Source organism: Pinus tabuliformis, chromosome 7 (assembly GCF_031772625.1).
Source record: "Pinus tabuliformis cultivar Carrire ecotype Pingquan chromosome 7, CPIR1, whole genome shotgun sequence".
In the NCBI taxonomy this organism is placed as follows: domain Eukaryota; kingdom Viridiplantae; phylum Streptophyta; class Pinopsida; order Pinales; family Pinaceae; genus Pinus; species Pinus tabuliformis.
In genome coordinates this window covers 564,857,558-564,875,160 of record NC_142293.1, presented here as the reverse complement: position 1 = coordinate 564,875,160, position 17,603 = coordinate 564,857,558, and positions in this window count along the sequence as shown.

Genomic DNA, 17,603 nt, shown 5'->3' with positions numbered 1-17,603 from the left:
TTAAACATGGTTGATTTTCATATTGAGACAATCTTAGCCATAATGCAACATTGAACCATGGTTAACCATGGTTGACCATGATTGATTTTCATACTGAGAAAATCCTATGATAACCTTAGATAAATATTATAAACCAAGGTATATAAATCCTATGATAAATATTATAAACGCTAATATAAATATGGTTGACCATGATTGATTTACATATTGACACAATCTTTGTTGCAATACAATGTTGAACCATGGTTGACCATGATTGATTTTTGTATTGAGATAATATTTGTCACAATGCGACATTGGACCATGGTTGACCATGGTTGACAATGATTGAACATGACTAAACATGGTTGACCATGATTGTCCATGGTTGATTTTCATATTGAGAGAATGTTTATCTCAATGCGACATTGGACCATGTTTTACCATTATCGATTATATTTTATCTTCATATTGTGAGAGTCTTTGTGGCAATTTCACATATTATACCCTAGGAATATGAAGCCTTAGATTGATAAATCCAAGGGATTGATATTATGAACCCAAGGGATTAATTCTAAAACCCCAAGGTACTATAACCCAAAGGGAACACTATTAAACCCAAGGAATGAATATTAAAAATCCAAGGTATATAATCCCTAAGATAAATATTATAAGCCCAAGGGAATAATATTAAACCCAAAGGAAAAATATTATAAACCCAAGGTATATAAACCCTAAGATAAATATTATAAACCCTAAAATAAACATGGTTGACCATGGTTGACAACGGTTGATTTTCATATTTACACAATCTTTGTCACAATGCAAAGTTGGACTATGGTTGACCATGTTTGATTTTCATATTGAGACAATATTTGTCATAATGCGATGTTGGACAATGGTTGGCCATGGTTGATTTTCCTATTGAGACAATCTTTGTCACAATGCAACGTTGGACCATGGTTGTCACAATGTAACATTCGAGCAAGAGACAATCTTTGTTACAATGTGATCATGGTTATTGACCATGGTTGACCATGATTGATTTTTGTATTAAGACAATCTTTGTCACAATGCGATGTTGGAACATGGTTGACCATGGTTTATTTTCATATTGAGACAATCCTTGTCACAATACGAGATTGGACCATCATTGATCATGATGTGTTTTTCTATAGAATAATGGACATGCATATACTTTTGGTAAGACTTGTAGGATGACAAAAACGACATGCACTTAGTGAAGCCAACACTCTGAATGTGTTATGATCAGTAAAATAGTTACGTGGTGGAATGGTAATCAACTCAAGAGTGTATACATTGATTTTGAACATAATGGTGGCGTAAGATGATCATGTTAAAGGAGGAAATAATCCGGATAACTTCTGGTACTTCCTATTAAAGTTTTCTATCTTTCAGAATGCACGCATTGGGTTTCAAGAGGGAACAAAGTCATCCTTAGTCAATATGCCTGGCTGCATATGCGATCGGGGTAAGATACCCTAATTCCTTCCTACCACACCTAATTATGGAATCTGAAGAGCATATATCTGGATTAGCTGGTATATGTGATTTACTGGTTAGTATTTAAGGGAGATTATTTCACCTGGATTGCATCAGCTCACTGTCCGGCTCTAGGACCTATTCCAAGGCCTGCCATTGGGGAGCATGCTGGGCATGCACCATAGCCTCTACGTCCTCTGATTCAAAACTTGTCCGAACCGAAAGCTATTTTCCTGACTTAAAATCAAAAGGCAATATCTTTATATGTAGTCTGAACGGAAAGCTATTTGTCTAAACCTAAAACTATTCGTGATTTGTGTTTGTGATTTTACATGAACTCTGAAAGGCAGTTTGTTTAAATGTTATAATATATATCAGTGTTGTGAAAATCGCGATAAAATGAAAAAATCGTGATTTTTTCCCTCCTCCGATAAAATCGCGATAATTAAACGAAAAATCGCCGGATTTTTTTTTGCCGATTTTTATTGAAAAAACCGCGATTTTTCATAAAATCGCGATAAAAACGAAAAAATTGCAATAAAAACTTAAAATATCGCCGGGGGTTGTGACAGATGGCAGCGAGGTTTTATAATGTTTTTTTTGGTTTTTTAAGAGATGCTAAATGTTTGAAATGCAATTTTTTTTGAAAGAAACAAATAATTTTTGAGTGGGGCAGCTTAATGATCAAGTGTAGGCCCTAGTATTGATATGCTATTCATGGTAATGTTAAATTTTTAAAGTAAAAGTGACATTCTGCTTAATCTTCATTTTCATCATTTTACTTAAATTTTTAACATTACCATGAAATGACTCAGGATGTTTGAGAGTGGTTTCGGCTTCATTGGATTTCATATGGAGAAAGTAGAATTTTAGATTTCATTCAAAATCTAGCAGACTTATCAGTTTTTCAGGATTTCAGGATTGGGAGATTGTAATGTTTCCAGGTGACACCACCTGCCCGGGCTACCCCTGCCACCAGTAGACGACGTGGTCTACCTCCTATAGCTCCTACTTCTAGTTCTTCAGCTTCTAGAGCATAGCAGACTCCACTGCCAACTCCACCAGCACCAGCATCTACATCTAGAGGGAAAGGGAAAGCTGTGGCATTTTCTTGCAAGAGAGATAGAGGAAATCAATAGGATTAGACTTTAGTTATTTTCTACATTTTATTGTATATGACATTATGACATGATGAGATACATTATCATATTTTTTGTTGATATTTTGAGGCTGAGTTGGGACTCAGGAGTCAGGACTTACTATTCAGGACATGATTCAATGTTATGTGTGATTTTAGCGCTAGAAATGATATTAAACATCTTATATATTAGTTTTTTTTATCATATTTATGTGTCAATGTATTTATTTTATGTTGTAGATGGTTTAGATATTAAAAAAATTGAAAAAAAATGAAAAAAAAATGAATATTTTTGTACCAAACGATTATTTCCCGATTTTTTCCGATAATTCCGATTCTTTCCGATTTTTCCCCACGCCGATTTAATCCCAATAACGATTAATGCAACATTGATATATATGATAGATTTTTAGCCACGTCTCCTATCCATAATTGAAAGTCAAAACATATATAGTTCAGTGAGTGTTGCAGTTGGCACAAAAATCGACGTAAAACTGTAGGTGTGGTGGGAAAGTAGTATGCGTCGGTGTTAACTGGATTTTACACTCCGATGAGTGCCCCTTTATTGCTTCGAGGCCGCTACTAGGTATCTATGTGTGTGTCCTCAGTGTGATATAGTGTTTTTAAAAGAGGTGGATGGAGTAGGGTTATAAGTAGTGAGACTCTCTTTTTATATGAATATCGTTATTTGAAATACCATTGAAAGTATGTTTATATGTTATAATAAATGATTAAAAAAAATGAATTTGTTTTAGTTATGTAATTTAAAAAATGGAGTGTGTAGAGTTTTTCAAAATATTGAATTATATTTTAAAATATATTTTAAATAATTTATATTTATATTTTTAACAAAAATTATATAATTAAAAAAAAACATAAATAAAATATATTTTAAATAATTTATATTTATATTTTTAACAAAAATTATATAATTAAAAAAAACATAAATATTTAATAAATAGATACTTTATATATATATATAATTAAATTTTAACATTATTTGAAAAGCAGTTGTTTTGCTTTTATCGATATTTTTTTAAGTATGTCCAACCGTTATTAATATGTGTTTCAAAGTGGATAAAATTGGTAAGAGATTCGAAAACTAGAAAATCGAAAAAAATAAAAAAAATAAAATAAAAGTAGAAATAAACAAATATACACATAGTTAAGATAACACCAAAATATCTATAAAAATATATAAACATCCACTCAACCCAAAAAAATAAAAAAATAATTTTTTTTAAAATAAAATAGACATGTTTACAATACTCCATATGAATGAAGTGACTGAACCTATAAATCATTTGACCAAACAATGTGTGCTAGTGGTTTAATTCTGGTTGTTTGGTTAGCATTTTTTTAATCATTAACGATTCTCAATGGAGTTGTCTATAATGCGACTTTTTGGAGATTCTGGTGACGGAATCCAGCGGAAAAAATTGAGGTTAAATCTTGATTTGTATTATTTAAAATAGTTTTTGTTGAGATTTTCTGTTTTAGTCAAATAGGCAAAAATCTCTGAAGGATGACAACAATAGGGATTCAGTTCCTAGATTAGCTCCAGGTTGTTGGGAGGGAGTTAATGCCTCCTATATTTGATGTGAGGGAGTTATGAGGCTGTTAGATTGTCTATGCTATATAACAGGCAATCATTCGGATGATTTGCTAAGAGAGAGTGTGAGGATTTCATGATGTAATCTCCTAATTTGATTAATATATTCCTGATGCCTATGTTTGGTGGACGTAGCCCAGATTGGTTGGGTGAACCACGTTAATTCTTGTGTTTATGTGCTTGATAATTGCTGTGTGTATTTATGTTTGCTGTGCACCTGATCCAACAATTGGTATCAGAGCATGTTGGAGGTGCTGTCTGGAGCACTGAGGGAGCTGTGTCTGACTGCTGGAGGTGGAGCGCTACGGCGTGAGGCGGACGAGACCAGACCTGCTGTTGGTGCGTTGTTAACCTGAAACGAGTTCCAGGTGCTGTAATAACTGCGCAGAGTTGTAACTGCGCGCTGAGCCATGGTGCGTTGTTAACCGGGGCGCATTGCAAATTTGTTTTTATTTGAAGTGCTTTCATATGGTAAATTTATATATCAACCAACATTGGATTGATTGCTGGCCAGTGGCTGTAAAAACAAAGGCAGAAGCAGAATTTTTTTTTTTTTTTGTGCAAACGGCAATTTTTTTTTTTTTAAAAAAGGGCATAGGCAGTTTTTTGTTGAGTAAAAACAAAGGCATTGGCAATTTTTTTTTTTTTAATTGCTGGTTGGATATTGGAGATTATTGTGTTTTTTTGCTGATACAAGATGGCCAAAACACAAAGCGCCCGTTTTGAAATTGAGAAATTTAATGGCAAGAATAATTTTGAGATCTGGAAGGTGAAGATGCACGATCTGCTAGTTCAACAAGGTGTGGCAAAAGCATTGTTGGGGAAGAACAAAAGGCCTCCTTCCATGACGGAGGATGAATGGGATGAGATGGACAATAGAGCTCTGAGCGCAATCCGGTTATGTCTGGCGGACGATGTTTTGTTTAACATTGTGTCAGAGAAAACCGCCACAGGCTTGTGGTCGAAGCTTGAGAAGCTCTATATGACGAAATCTTTGACAAATCGAATTCTCCTGAAGCAGCAGCTTTACAGTTTGCGGATGAAAGAAGGTACCTCAATTGCTGATCACCTGAATGTTTTTAATACCTTGTTGGTGAAATTAAACAGTCTAGATGTGAAATTTGATTCAGAGGATAAGGCAATAACTCTATTATGTTCTTTGCCTGAATCCTGGAATCACTTTGTTACTTCCATAAGCTTTAGTACATCAGAAATTCTTGAGTTTGACGATGTTGTTGGAGCCTTGTTGGCTGAGGAGACGAGGAAGAGGTCGAATGCAGACACCTCTACATCAGAGGTAATGATGGCCAGAGGTCGCTCACGAGAGAGACACTCCGGGGGAAAGCATAGTGACTCTCGTTCAAAATCCAAAGGAAAGAAGCCCAAGGTGAAGTGCTGGCATTGTGGCAAGGCTGTACATCTGAAAAAGGATTGCTGGAAGCGAAAGCAGGCTGCTAAAGAAGGCTCTTCGACAGAAAAGAAGGAAGCCAACACCACGGATACAGGCTCAGTATCAGGTTCATGTATGAGTGATGAAGTATTGTCAGTTAATGTTTCAAAACATGATCAACATTGGTTGTTAGATTCCGGGGCATCTAACCACATGTGTATACATAAAGATTGGTTTAAAACATATAAATCAGTTGATGATGGTGTTGTGTACATGGGTAATGATGTAACATGTAATATTGTTGGGATTGGAAGCATACAACTACAAATGTTTGATGGCACAACCAAAATATTAACTGATGTGAGGCATGTACCAGATCTAAGGAAAAATTTGATTTCATTAGGAGCACTTGATTCAAATGGATATAAAACTGTAATTCAATGTGGAGTTATGAAAATCTATAAAGGTATCTTACTAGTGATGAAAGCTAAGAAAGTAGGAAATCTATTTCAGTTAGAAGGTAGAACTGGGTCAGATCATGTGTCTGTGTCTGAACATGACAGTAGTTCCATTCACTTATGGCATCAAAGATTGGGGCATATGAGTGAAAGAGGATTGAAAATTTTGGCTGACCGAAAGTTACTTCCTAATCTAAGATCTGGAAAATTGGATTTCTGTAAACATTGTCTGTTTGGTAAACAAAGTAAACAAAAGTTTAAAACAGACAAACATACTAGTAAAGGGATACTTGATTATATTCATTCAGATGTTTGGGGTCCAGCTCCTACAGCTTCATATGGTGGTTCATCTTATTTTGTATCATTCATTGATGACTTTTCTCGGAAAGTTTGGGTCTTCATGTTGAAAAAGAAGTCTGATGTTTTTACAATTTTCAAGCAATTTAGAGCATTGGTAGAAAACAGCACTGGTAGAACTATAAAATGTTTAAGAACTGACAATGGTGGTGAGTTTTCCTCCAAGGAGTTTGACAGCTATTGCAAGGATGCAGGGATCGAGAGACATAAGACCACGGTTTATACTCCTCAGCAGAATGGAGTTGCTGAACGCATGAACAGGACTCTTCTAGAGAGAGCAAGGTGTATGCTGAGTAACGCCGGGTTGCCGAAGGAGTTGTGGACGGAAGCAGTGGCAACAGCTTGTTATGTGATAAACCGATCTCCATCAACGGCAATAGACTGCAAGGTTCCGCAAGAGGTATGGACAGGACACCCTTGTGACTATTCTAAACTCAGAGTGTTTGGTTGTGATGCATATGCTCTAGTGCCTAAACATTAGCGAACTAAATTAGATCCAAAGTCTAAAAGGTATATCTTTGTTGGGTATGGTGATGGAACAAAGGGATTTAGATTGTGGGATCCTACTACCCGCAAAATCATCATCAACAGAGATGTAAGGTTTAATGAATCCTCTCTTGTACAGTTAGATGTAGATAGAAGATTGAAACAGGATGATGTATCTGATTTCCAACATATTCAGTTTGACAGCATTTCTAATGATAGTCATAACGACCATAGTTCAGATTCTAGTCATGAACAGGTTTCAGAATCAGATTATGAACAGGGTTCAGATGGAGGACATGAACAGGTCTCAGATGGCGATCATGAAGAAATTCCTACAGTTGATAGACAGCCAGTTGTGGAAGCACCAGAAACATTCTTAAGGAGATCTACAAGGATCAAACGCCGTCCGAGAAGGTATGATGATTCAGTTGCTTTGATCGCTAATGATGATGAACCTTTGTGTTATCAGGAAGCTGTAGAAGGTTCAGATAGTGACAAATGGAAAGCAGCCATGAAGGAAGAAATGATGGCCTTAGGTAAGAATGGTACGTGGGATCTGGTTGAACTTCCCAAAGGCAGGAAAACTGTGGGATGCAAGTGGGTCTTCAAGCTGAAACGGGGTGTGAATGATACTGAAGACAAGTACAAAGCTCGGCTGGTTGCAAAAGGGTTTTCTCAGAAAGCTGGCATAGACTTTCATGAGATTGTTTCACCAGTGGTTAAAATTGTTTCAATTAGAATTGTGTTAGCATTAGTGGCTTTGTTTGATTTGGAGTTGCAGCAGTTAGATGTTAAGACTGCATTTCTACATGGTGATTTAGATGAGGAAATATATATGGAACAACCGGAAGGGTTTGTTCAGCATCGCAATGCGAAATTTGTCTGCAGGCTCAAGAAGTCATTATATGGCCTGAAGCAGTCGCCTCGACAGTGGTATAAGAAGTTTGATTCTTTCATGTTGAGTCAGAAATATGTTAGAAGTGAATATGATCATTGTGTTTATTTCAAACAGTTAAATAATGGCATGTTCATTATCTTAGTGTTGTATGTTGATGATATGCTTTTAGCAAGCAAAAACATTGAAGAAATCAACAGGTTAAAGACTCAGATGGCAAGGACGTTTGATATGAAAGATCTAGGAGCGGCAAGACAGATATTGGGCATGGAGATTTTCAGAGACAGGGGTAATGGTAAGCTGTGGCTATCACAACAGAAGTATGTTGAGAAAATACTTTTGAGGTTTGGTATGATTAATGTGAAGCCTGTGTCAGTCCCTTTAGCTTCCCATTTCAAGCTTTCTTCGAGTTTATGTCCTAATACCGATGAAGAAAAGGATTATATGTCTCGAATTCTTTATGCCAATGTAGTAGGATGTTTGATGTATGCGATGGTGTGTATGCGACCAGATATTTCTCATGCTGTTGGGGTTGTCAGCAGGTACATGGCAAATCCGGGTAAAGAACACTGGTCAGCAGTGAAATGGGTGCTTCGGTACTTGAGAGGCACAAGTAGTTATTGTATTTCTTACAATAAGAGTAGTGAATATGTTTGCGGATATGTTGATTCCAATTTTGCAGGTGATTTGGATAAGAGAAGATCAACTTCAGGGTACGTCTTTACTCTTGCAGGTGGAGCTATAAGCTGGATGTCAAAGCTACAGAACATTGTTGCTTTATCCACTACTGAAGCAGAATACATTGCTGCTTCGCATGCTTGCAAAGAGGCGGTTTGGTTGAAAGGTTTGCTTGGTGAGTTTGGTAGGTTACAGGATAACATCAGGTTACTTTGTGACAGTCAAAGTGAAATACATTTGGCTAAGAATCCGGCCTATCATAGTAAGTCAAAGCATATTCCAATCAAATATCATTTTGTAAGACAGGTTATCACTGAAAGGGGAGTTTCTCTTGAAAAGGTGCATACAAAGGAGAACTGTGCAGACATGTTCACGAAACCAGTTTTGTTGGAGAAGCTACGATGGTGTTTGGCTTCTCTTGGCTTGCAGAAAAGATAAAATAATAATAACAAGGCATCAGGCGAATTGTTGTCAAGGTGGAGATTGTTGAGATTTTCTGTTTTAGTCAAATAGGCAAAAATCTCTGAAGGATGACAACAATAGGGATTCAGTTCCTAGATTAGCTCCAGGTTGTTGGGAGGGAGTTAATGCCTCCTATATTTGATGTGAGGGAGTTATGAGGCTGTTAGATTGTCTATGCTATATAACAGGCAATTATTCGGATGATTTGCTAAGAGAGAGTGTGAGGATTTCATGATGTAATCTCCTAATTTGATTAATATATTCCTGATGCCTATGTTTGGTGGACGTAGCCCAGATTGGTTGGGTGAACCACGTTAATTCTTGTGTTTATGTGCTTGATAATTGCTGTGTGTATTTATGTTTGCTGTGCACCTGATCCAACAGTTTTTTAACTGTATATTTGGATTCAGCACCCTGAAAAACCCCTGGGACGCTTTGATTGTGCAGAAACTAGCTATCAAACTTGCGATTCCAATAAATTGCTCCAAATTTTGATCAGAAAAAACCACCAGAAAAGCTTCCAAAAAGTCACATTGTAGACACCTGCATTCTCAATTGTGGAACATAGATGCTTTTGGTTGTTTTATTCCCATTTCTTAATCATTAAATATTAGTCCAATTGGAGAGGACCGCTCACTTCACACGTACTTGATTGAGATTTTGAAATATATATAGGGAAACTTGCATTTACATTAACAATAAGTTTAACTATGAAAGTATGAATGTATGCATTTTAATTGTTGTTTGTCAACTACGACGTGTCTTATTATTGGGATGATAGTTTTATAAAAAAAGAGATTTTTTAAAATCATTTTTAAGTAAGTGTTATTAATTATTTTTTATTAAAATTGAAAAATAATTATATTTAATTAATTAATATTATTGATAATTTTTAAAAGTGTGAATCACAAGTTAATATACATAATAATGCGTTATTAGTTATGAGAATGAGAAGTTAATATACATAATGAGTTATCAATAATTGATTACAATTTATTTAGGATATATAATTTGTTATCGATATTAGTTACAATTTATTTAAGGGTTAATGAATCTTTTTATTGGAATATTTTAGTTGTTTTATTTAAGGGTTAATGAATCTTTTTATTGGAATATTTTAGTTGAGTGATTTTGTTAGAGATGTTAATTTAATGGTTTGTGATTATTTTTATGTTTTTATTTTTCACTTATTAAAATATAGATTGTAGAGATGTTCATTTAATGGTTTATGATTATTTTTATGTATATATTTTTAATTTTATTAATATATTTTTTAAAGCTTTATTATACATAATGTATATACTTCTTACCATCATTATTGTTTAGAAAAATTGTGTACTCATATAAAAAAATGAATTTCACTCGGCCAACGTATATGATGGTTACTGATATATAACTAATCTAGAATCATCTTAACTTTGGAACTACCAAACACCCAGAAGGATCAAATCTCTTAAGGTGCAAACTTCTTTTCCACTGAAGTAGAAAGTTGCTCTTCGTAATAGAATTTTCTCAAAAAAATAAATAAACAACTTCTATTTAATATTTATTTTATTAAAAACAAGAGCTTATTTAGTGATTTAAATTTCTAATATTTTTAAGATGATCTTCCCGATTCTTTTATTCTTTCTATGTATCTTTACTCTTTTAGGGACAATTGCTAATATTAAATATTCCCAATACATATATATTTTAAAACTTTAATTTTTTTAAATATTTTTACTATATTTACATATTTTCTAAGTGAAAATTTATATAAACTTACCTATTTACCCATACTCTTCTAATTAAAAATTTATATAAATTTACCTACTTACTATAAGTTAATCAAGAATGTGTAAAGTACTCTTACTTTTAAGTAGCTATAATGTTTAGAATGCACAACAAGTAACTATTCTTCTGATAAAAATAAAGTAACCAGTTAAATGAATATCTCGATTTAATTTATTCATTACAACAAATAGAAGGTCATCATCTTTAAAAAAAAAAAAATACCTGTTGTTAATCAAATATAGAGAAATACAAATACAGCTATAGGAAAGACATGAATTTGGATTTAAGATTATTCATTAATCTATTTATTAGCTTATTGTATCACTTTCATCAGGGTTGGCTCACATTAATGACAGTCTACTGAGTGGTGAAGGGTTTTTTAGAGTGACCCTCATGACACTGGAATTCATTCCATAATTATATAAAAACACAAAAACACAGTTATTGTATATGTTCCCTGTATCATCATTCCGTTATTGGTGAAAAATTGCATTCATTGTACAAGTTCATTTTCATGTGCCGTAAATTATATTTTTTTTGCTAAAGCAAGAGTCAGTCCTTCTATTATCTTGTCACTAAAAAATATATTACATAAAATATATCGCACCCAAAGAGGAAGAGGGCTAAAGCCTTAGCAAACACTTCAAGCTTTGGGAGAAGAGTCAACTGCTTGAGAACTGGGCCTAGTGCCCAAGAAAAAACAAAACTCACTGCCTCCACCGCCCGAACCGAGAACCAAGGTCAAGCGGTCAAGGGGCAGAACGGAACTAAAACATGAAAACCCGAAAAAACTTTGAGCGGACCCGAAGAGGTGAATAGGGACCACAAAATAAAGATTTCGGGTCCGCTAGGGATCACCCGGACCCACTAACTTGCTCGTCAAACCTAAGCCCTTGATCTGCTGCTACATGATCCAACAGCTCAGGGAAATATCAGGCAGAGAAGAAGCCAGAGGAATACCTGCCCGATGGAGGCGGTATTCTCTCTCCTCCGAAAGCCACGTGTTGAATGTTGAGTGGCATCGGAGACATTTCTAATAAACCACTTTGGGTTTTGAGGATGTATGATAACCTGAAAACTACTTTGACACCCGATAGCTCGAAAACCACAGATACGCTGCACTACTGCCACCCATTCGACTGCGCCACCTATTTGAACAGATGCCTCGTAGATTAGAGCAGATTATCACAATTCTTCTGACTGCCTGCTCGCCTGCAAAACCAATGAGAAGGCGACCTGTGGTATTCCACTGCGAGACTCGAATATGCCAAATCTCAGGTTGACTTTCAATTGAACCCCTATCATCCATTTGATTAAAGGTCATCTAGCGGATTCCCCTTCATGTGCTGATAATGCTCCTTGTCTGTGAGGGCCAGAGTGTGGCAGCCCTCACACATTTGTCCTGTGGGTACCGACTCCCACAAGCAGCACTTGTTGTCTTTTGTGCATCTCACCCCTTCATTAGCAAGCCAGTCCGCTACTCTGTTGGCATCTCTACGCACATGAACAAAACTAAGAGTTCTTAGAATTCTTAGGTGCGATTGAATTCGGTAATAGACCTGCAAAAGTCTCCAATGTCTTGAGACTTTGTCTGGTGCAGTGCCGGCTGCTTGACCGAATTAATTATTAATTCCGAGTCAGCCTCGATGATTGTATTATGTAAATTGAACTCTATCAGAATCTCTAAGCATTGCTCAATGGCCATGAGTTCAGCCATATTGTTAGTGGCCCTCCCCAGATGACTGTGAAAGATGATTTTTATGTTGCCCTCTTCATCTCTTATGACTCCTCCATAACCAGCGTCCCCAGGGTTACCTTTTGAGGCTTCGTCTATATTGAATTTTAAAAAGCCATGGGGAGGGGGTTGCCAGAAAGCCTTTCCTACTGATATTTGCTTTGTTGTCTTATTTTTTCCCTGAGGGACATGAGACTGGAGTCCCAACAGTTCCAGAATGTGAGCATCCCGATGACCCGGGGTTTCTCAGGAGGTTGCTTTCGAAGGGAATTGACAGTTTCTTTGAGCTGTTTTAGGATTTGAGCTATGATACTTTGAGTTGAGCCAGATTTATCTTTGAAGATCCTGTTGTTACGTTCTTTCCAAACATCCCAGATCAAGAATCCTGGAATCAGAGCCCAGGCTGTGTTGACTATCTCGTTGTCCGAGAAGTCCTTCCTCTAGTTCTTTAAAGTATCAGTGATGTCATTTTCGTTCCTGTCTGTCTGCTTGAAGATATAGGCTACCCAATTCCATAAGGTGGAGGTGAAAGAGCAGAGGTTGAGAAGATGATCCATAGTTTCTTCCTGCAGGCCACATAGTTGGCATCTTGATGGCCCAACAAAACCTCTCTTTCTGAGATTTTCCCAAGTTAGAATCTTTTTGTGCTGAACCAGCCACCTGAACAGTTTGATCTTCATCCAGTGTGGGTTGTTCCATAGGTCTTTCCATGTCTTATCAGGGCTTGGGTAGTTTAGTCCCGTGGCTATTCTTTTAGCTTCTTTGAGGTTGAATATGCCCCCGTTGTTTCTACCCCATCTTAGTATATCATTCGAGGTAGAGGTCAAAATTTGTCTCTTTTCCAGAATAGCTTCCAGAACTTTAGCTTGGGTCTTCAACGGGGTCTCTTCACTGTAGTCTGGTACCTTCCAAATTCTCCATTTACTAGTGTCCCTTGACTGATCCCAGTAGTCACTTACTTTTTTCAGTCCTTTGTTAATGGTGTCGTTTTTGATGATGTCCAGCCCTTCTCTACAAAGGTTATGTTCCTGCTGCTAGTTGTCCTCCCAAAACCATGCAAGCTTCCCATTTTTGATCTCCCAGAAACTGTGTTTCTGAACTAAGGCTCTGTTCTCCCACGCCTTGTTCCAAATATGGGAACCTCTAATGTGTCCTGTCATTCTAATGTGGTCCGTTTCTTGCCAATCCATTGCATATTTTTGTTTCCAGAGTTTAGCCTAGGGGTTTCTTATTTCCTTAAGCCATCTCCACCAAAGTTTTGCCCCCAAAACTTTGCTTAGGATGTCCGGGTCATGGAGACCCAAACCACCATGGGTTTTGGGTTTACAGAGTTTGTCCCAAGCTACCAGAGCCCATTTCTTTTTCTCTTCCCCTTTACCCCAAAGAAAATCCCTTTGAATATTCCTGATTTGCTGTAAGACTCCTATTGGTGCTGGAAGGGCTGATAACATGTAGATTGGAATGGTTTGTAGCACTGCCTTTGTGAGAACTAACCTCCCTGCTAAATTCAAGGATTTGATTGTCCATTTGCTGACTTTGTCCTTCAATTTATTAATTATAGACTCCCAAACTTCCTTGCTCAGAGGTTTTTCAGTGAGGGGTATTCCCAGATATTTCGAGGGAAGATGATCTCTTTGAAAGCCTAGAATTCTGGAGAGATTTCTTTGTATTGAAATATTAGTGTTGAAAAAGAAAATTTTAGATTTTGTGAGGCTTACCTCGATACCTGCGGCCATTGCGAACTCAAACAGGATTTGTTTGAAAGCTTTGGCTTCCTTGACTGTGGGTGTGCCCTGCAGCATAGTGTCGTCCACAAATTGTTGATGGGTCAATGTGTCCCCATTCAGAGTGAGTCTAAGTCCCTAGATTCTTCCTTCCTCCTTGGCTGAAATGATTGCTCTGCCCAATCCTTCCATCATGAGAATGAAGATGAAGGGGGAGAGAGGATCTCCTTGTTTGAGGCCTCTCGATGGCCTAAAGGTTCTGGATGGAGAACCATTAAGAAGAATTGAACAATTGGCAGTGGTAACAAGAGCCATGACCCATCTTATCCAGTTGTGGTCAAAGCCATATGCTTTAAGAACTTCCCTGATATAAGACCAGCTTAGCTTATCATAAGCTTTCGCTATGTCCAGCTGTATTATCATACCTGCTTGCTTATTGGTCTTGAGGGAATGCACCACTTCGTGAGCTTGAATGATATTATTGAGAATTTGTCTACCTTCCACATATCCAGTCTGCTCCTCTGACACAAGTGTTGGAAGAAGGGGTTTGAGTCTGTTAGCAATTACTTTGGAAATGATTTTGTACACCACATTGCATAAAGCTATGGGTCTGAATCTATCTGGAGTCATGGCTTTTTCCTGTTTGGGGATTAAGGCTATGAAGGATTCATTAAGCGCTCTCAAAACTGATTTTGATTTTCTCGAGTCCTCCACCACCTCCAGAATGTCATGTTTGACTGTTTCCCAGCATGTTTTGAAGAAGTCTACATTGAAACCATCTGGGCCTGGAGCTTTCCCATTGTGCATTTCTTTGATTGCTTCATTGACCTCTTCCTCCATTACTGGCCTGTTGAGATTATAATTGTCTTCTCTGGTTACCAGTTTTGGAATATGCTGAGTAAAACTTTTAGTGAATTGAGATCTGTCTTCCATGGTCTCCTCTGCTATATTTTGAAAATGTTGAACCAGTATAGCTTCCATTTCCTTGTGAGTATTTTTCTTTGTTCCTTGAGGATCTATAAGTTTTGTGATCCTATTATGTGCCTTAAATTATAAACATAAATTTCAATTTAAAAAAATATATCGCAAAAGCATTAAAGTCAAATCAATTTACAAAATTCCAAAACATGCCTCCATTCACTGTTTCTGGTCGGTGTGGATAATTTTTGAGTTGAAATCATTGTGCAACATGCCTTTTCCCCAAGTATGATCCTAAGGTGGTGAAAGTCAACTCTCGTTCGAAGTAGAACACGTCCAACAAATGAAGCACAATGGCTTGTTCTAACGTCATTCAAGCGCGTGGGAACAATAAAAGATGGCAATATAGGTCAAAGCTATTCAGAAGCTTCCTTCACAAAATAAAAACATCTTCCTCTGCTTTTCAAACCAAGTATGAAAGAAGCTTTCTCAACCCAATGAAAGCGCCTTCTCAACACAATAAAAGCACCATGAAAGCACCAACTTTCTCAACACAATAAAAGCACCTTCCTACACACATGACCTCATCAACTTCCCCTGAGCTTATCTTGATTGCCGGTTCCCCAATATTCGACAATGGGATGAAATTTGACCAAGCAAGTTTCCGTTCGATTACCGAATATTCAGGGAATCCACAATTGAGATAAAAATGCCCATCAACTTCAAACAATGTGCCCTATGCACATATGGTTTCCTACCATAGCCCTAGACTAAAAATACCCGTACCACAACCCTGGAAAATAAGCAATCATGGCTTGTAGATAACATCTAGTATTTCTTTCACAAAGAATTAAGAATAATCATTAAGAATGTGATGGACATGATTCACAAATTTAATTTAAAAGCCTCATGCTTGAAATTAAAGGAATAACATATTGTCAAATATATAAAGCATTTGACCGTCAAATAAGGGTTCTCCTGGATAGATCTTCTTTTTATATAAAACATATAAACATTTACGTGGACTGCATTCGAACGGCTAGCAAAACCCAATATGAAATATTGCTAGCTTCATCATTTCCTCATCTACCATTGAACAAGTGTCGCGTCTCCTTTCACACGGTATAAAATCATCGATTAGCTTTACTATGGTTCGCATTTGGTGTGTTCAATGATCACTCCATTTATATACTATGGAGTGATGTTGTCTCTATGTTTAATCAAAGATTTGTAGGTGTAAACTTAGCTTGATATTTGTGTTTAATTTGGTGTTATAAGTGTGTTAGTATAAATTTCATTGCTATAAGCGTACAATATTTGGCATGGAGATTACAGCCTTCTTCACTCATTTTCACAACATTTGTTGTTGATTCTGTTGTGTTGATGAAAGGAAGTTGACCTAAACGTTCCCCCGTGAGAGATGGAGATTTCGCAGGGGACTACTTTCCCAAAAACAAATTAATATTCCTCATATTTCTCCAATTCTAATAAATTATGTTATGACCTATCTCACCAACTGGCTGACTCTTTCTCTAGTTCGTACTTGCTTTGTATTATATTGTATTTTGGAGAACCGTTTTGGGTTTTGGAAAAGCATATTATAGCATAACATGTGGAGCGAATGAATGCATTCACAGTCCACTAGGCAGTGTAGTGAGTGGAGATAAGTATGACGGAGTGGGCGTGAAGAAGAGGTAATACCAATATCAATCAGTCAAGTGGATCCGGTAATGAAGGCAGAATGCCTGCGCACTGCGTCAACACTAACTGATTATACAATTATTTTCCAACAGAAAACATTGCGAAATGTTGGCAAAGAAGGATTTGGATTTCACGTTCCCCACGTTAAAGACAAAGTTAAAAAGGCATGGTGTGGTTTTTATGCATTTATATATTAAATTAATAGCAAATACATATGTTTATTCATTCCAATTTTCAACTATGGAGGCGGTAGATGCCGCTTCGAGAATATAAAATAGAACACTCAAAGCTGCCATTTTATTACTGAATGTTGCAATTTATACACAATTTTATTTACAAATTGAACAACAACTGTGTTGAATGAGATTTATTATCAGATGACTCTAGCCGATTATGCTGACTACTGAACAGTGATCGGCGTCTTCTAAAGAGTCATCAGGGCCGTTCGTGATTAATATCCTAACACCTCCCCTTAATCACAACCTACATGTTAACTTGCCTGCTGGTTTAAGTCTTATCCAAGTTTACAACATAATTTGGATTTTCTACAATGCACAACTTACTTCTACACATTTTAAATTTAGCCTTTCCCAGAGGCTTGGTGAATATGTTAGCCACATTTTCATTTGTATTACAATAGGATAAGTCAATTTCTTTTGTTTGCACTTTTTCTCTTACAAAATGATGTTGTGTGTCAATGCGTTTTGTCCTCGCATGATATATAGGATTGTTTGCCAATTTGATAGTGCTTTGGTTGTCACATCGGATTATTGTAGGTGCTTGTTGTGCTTCTC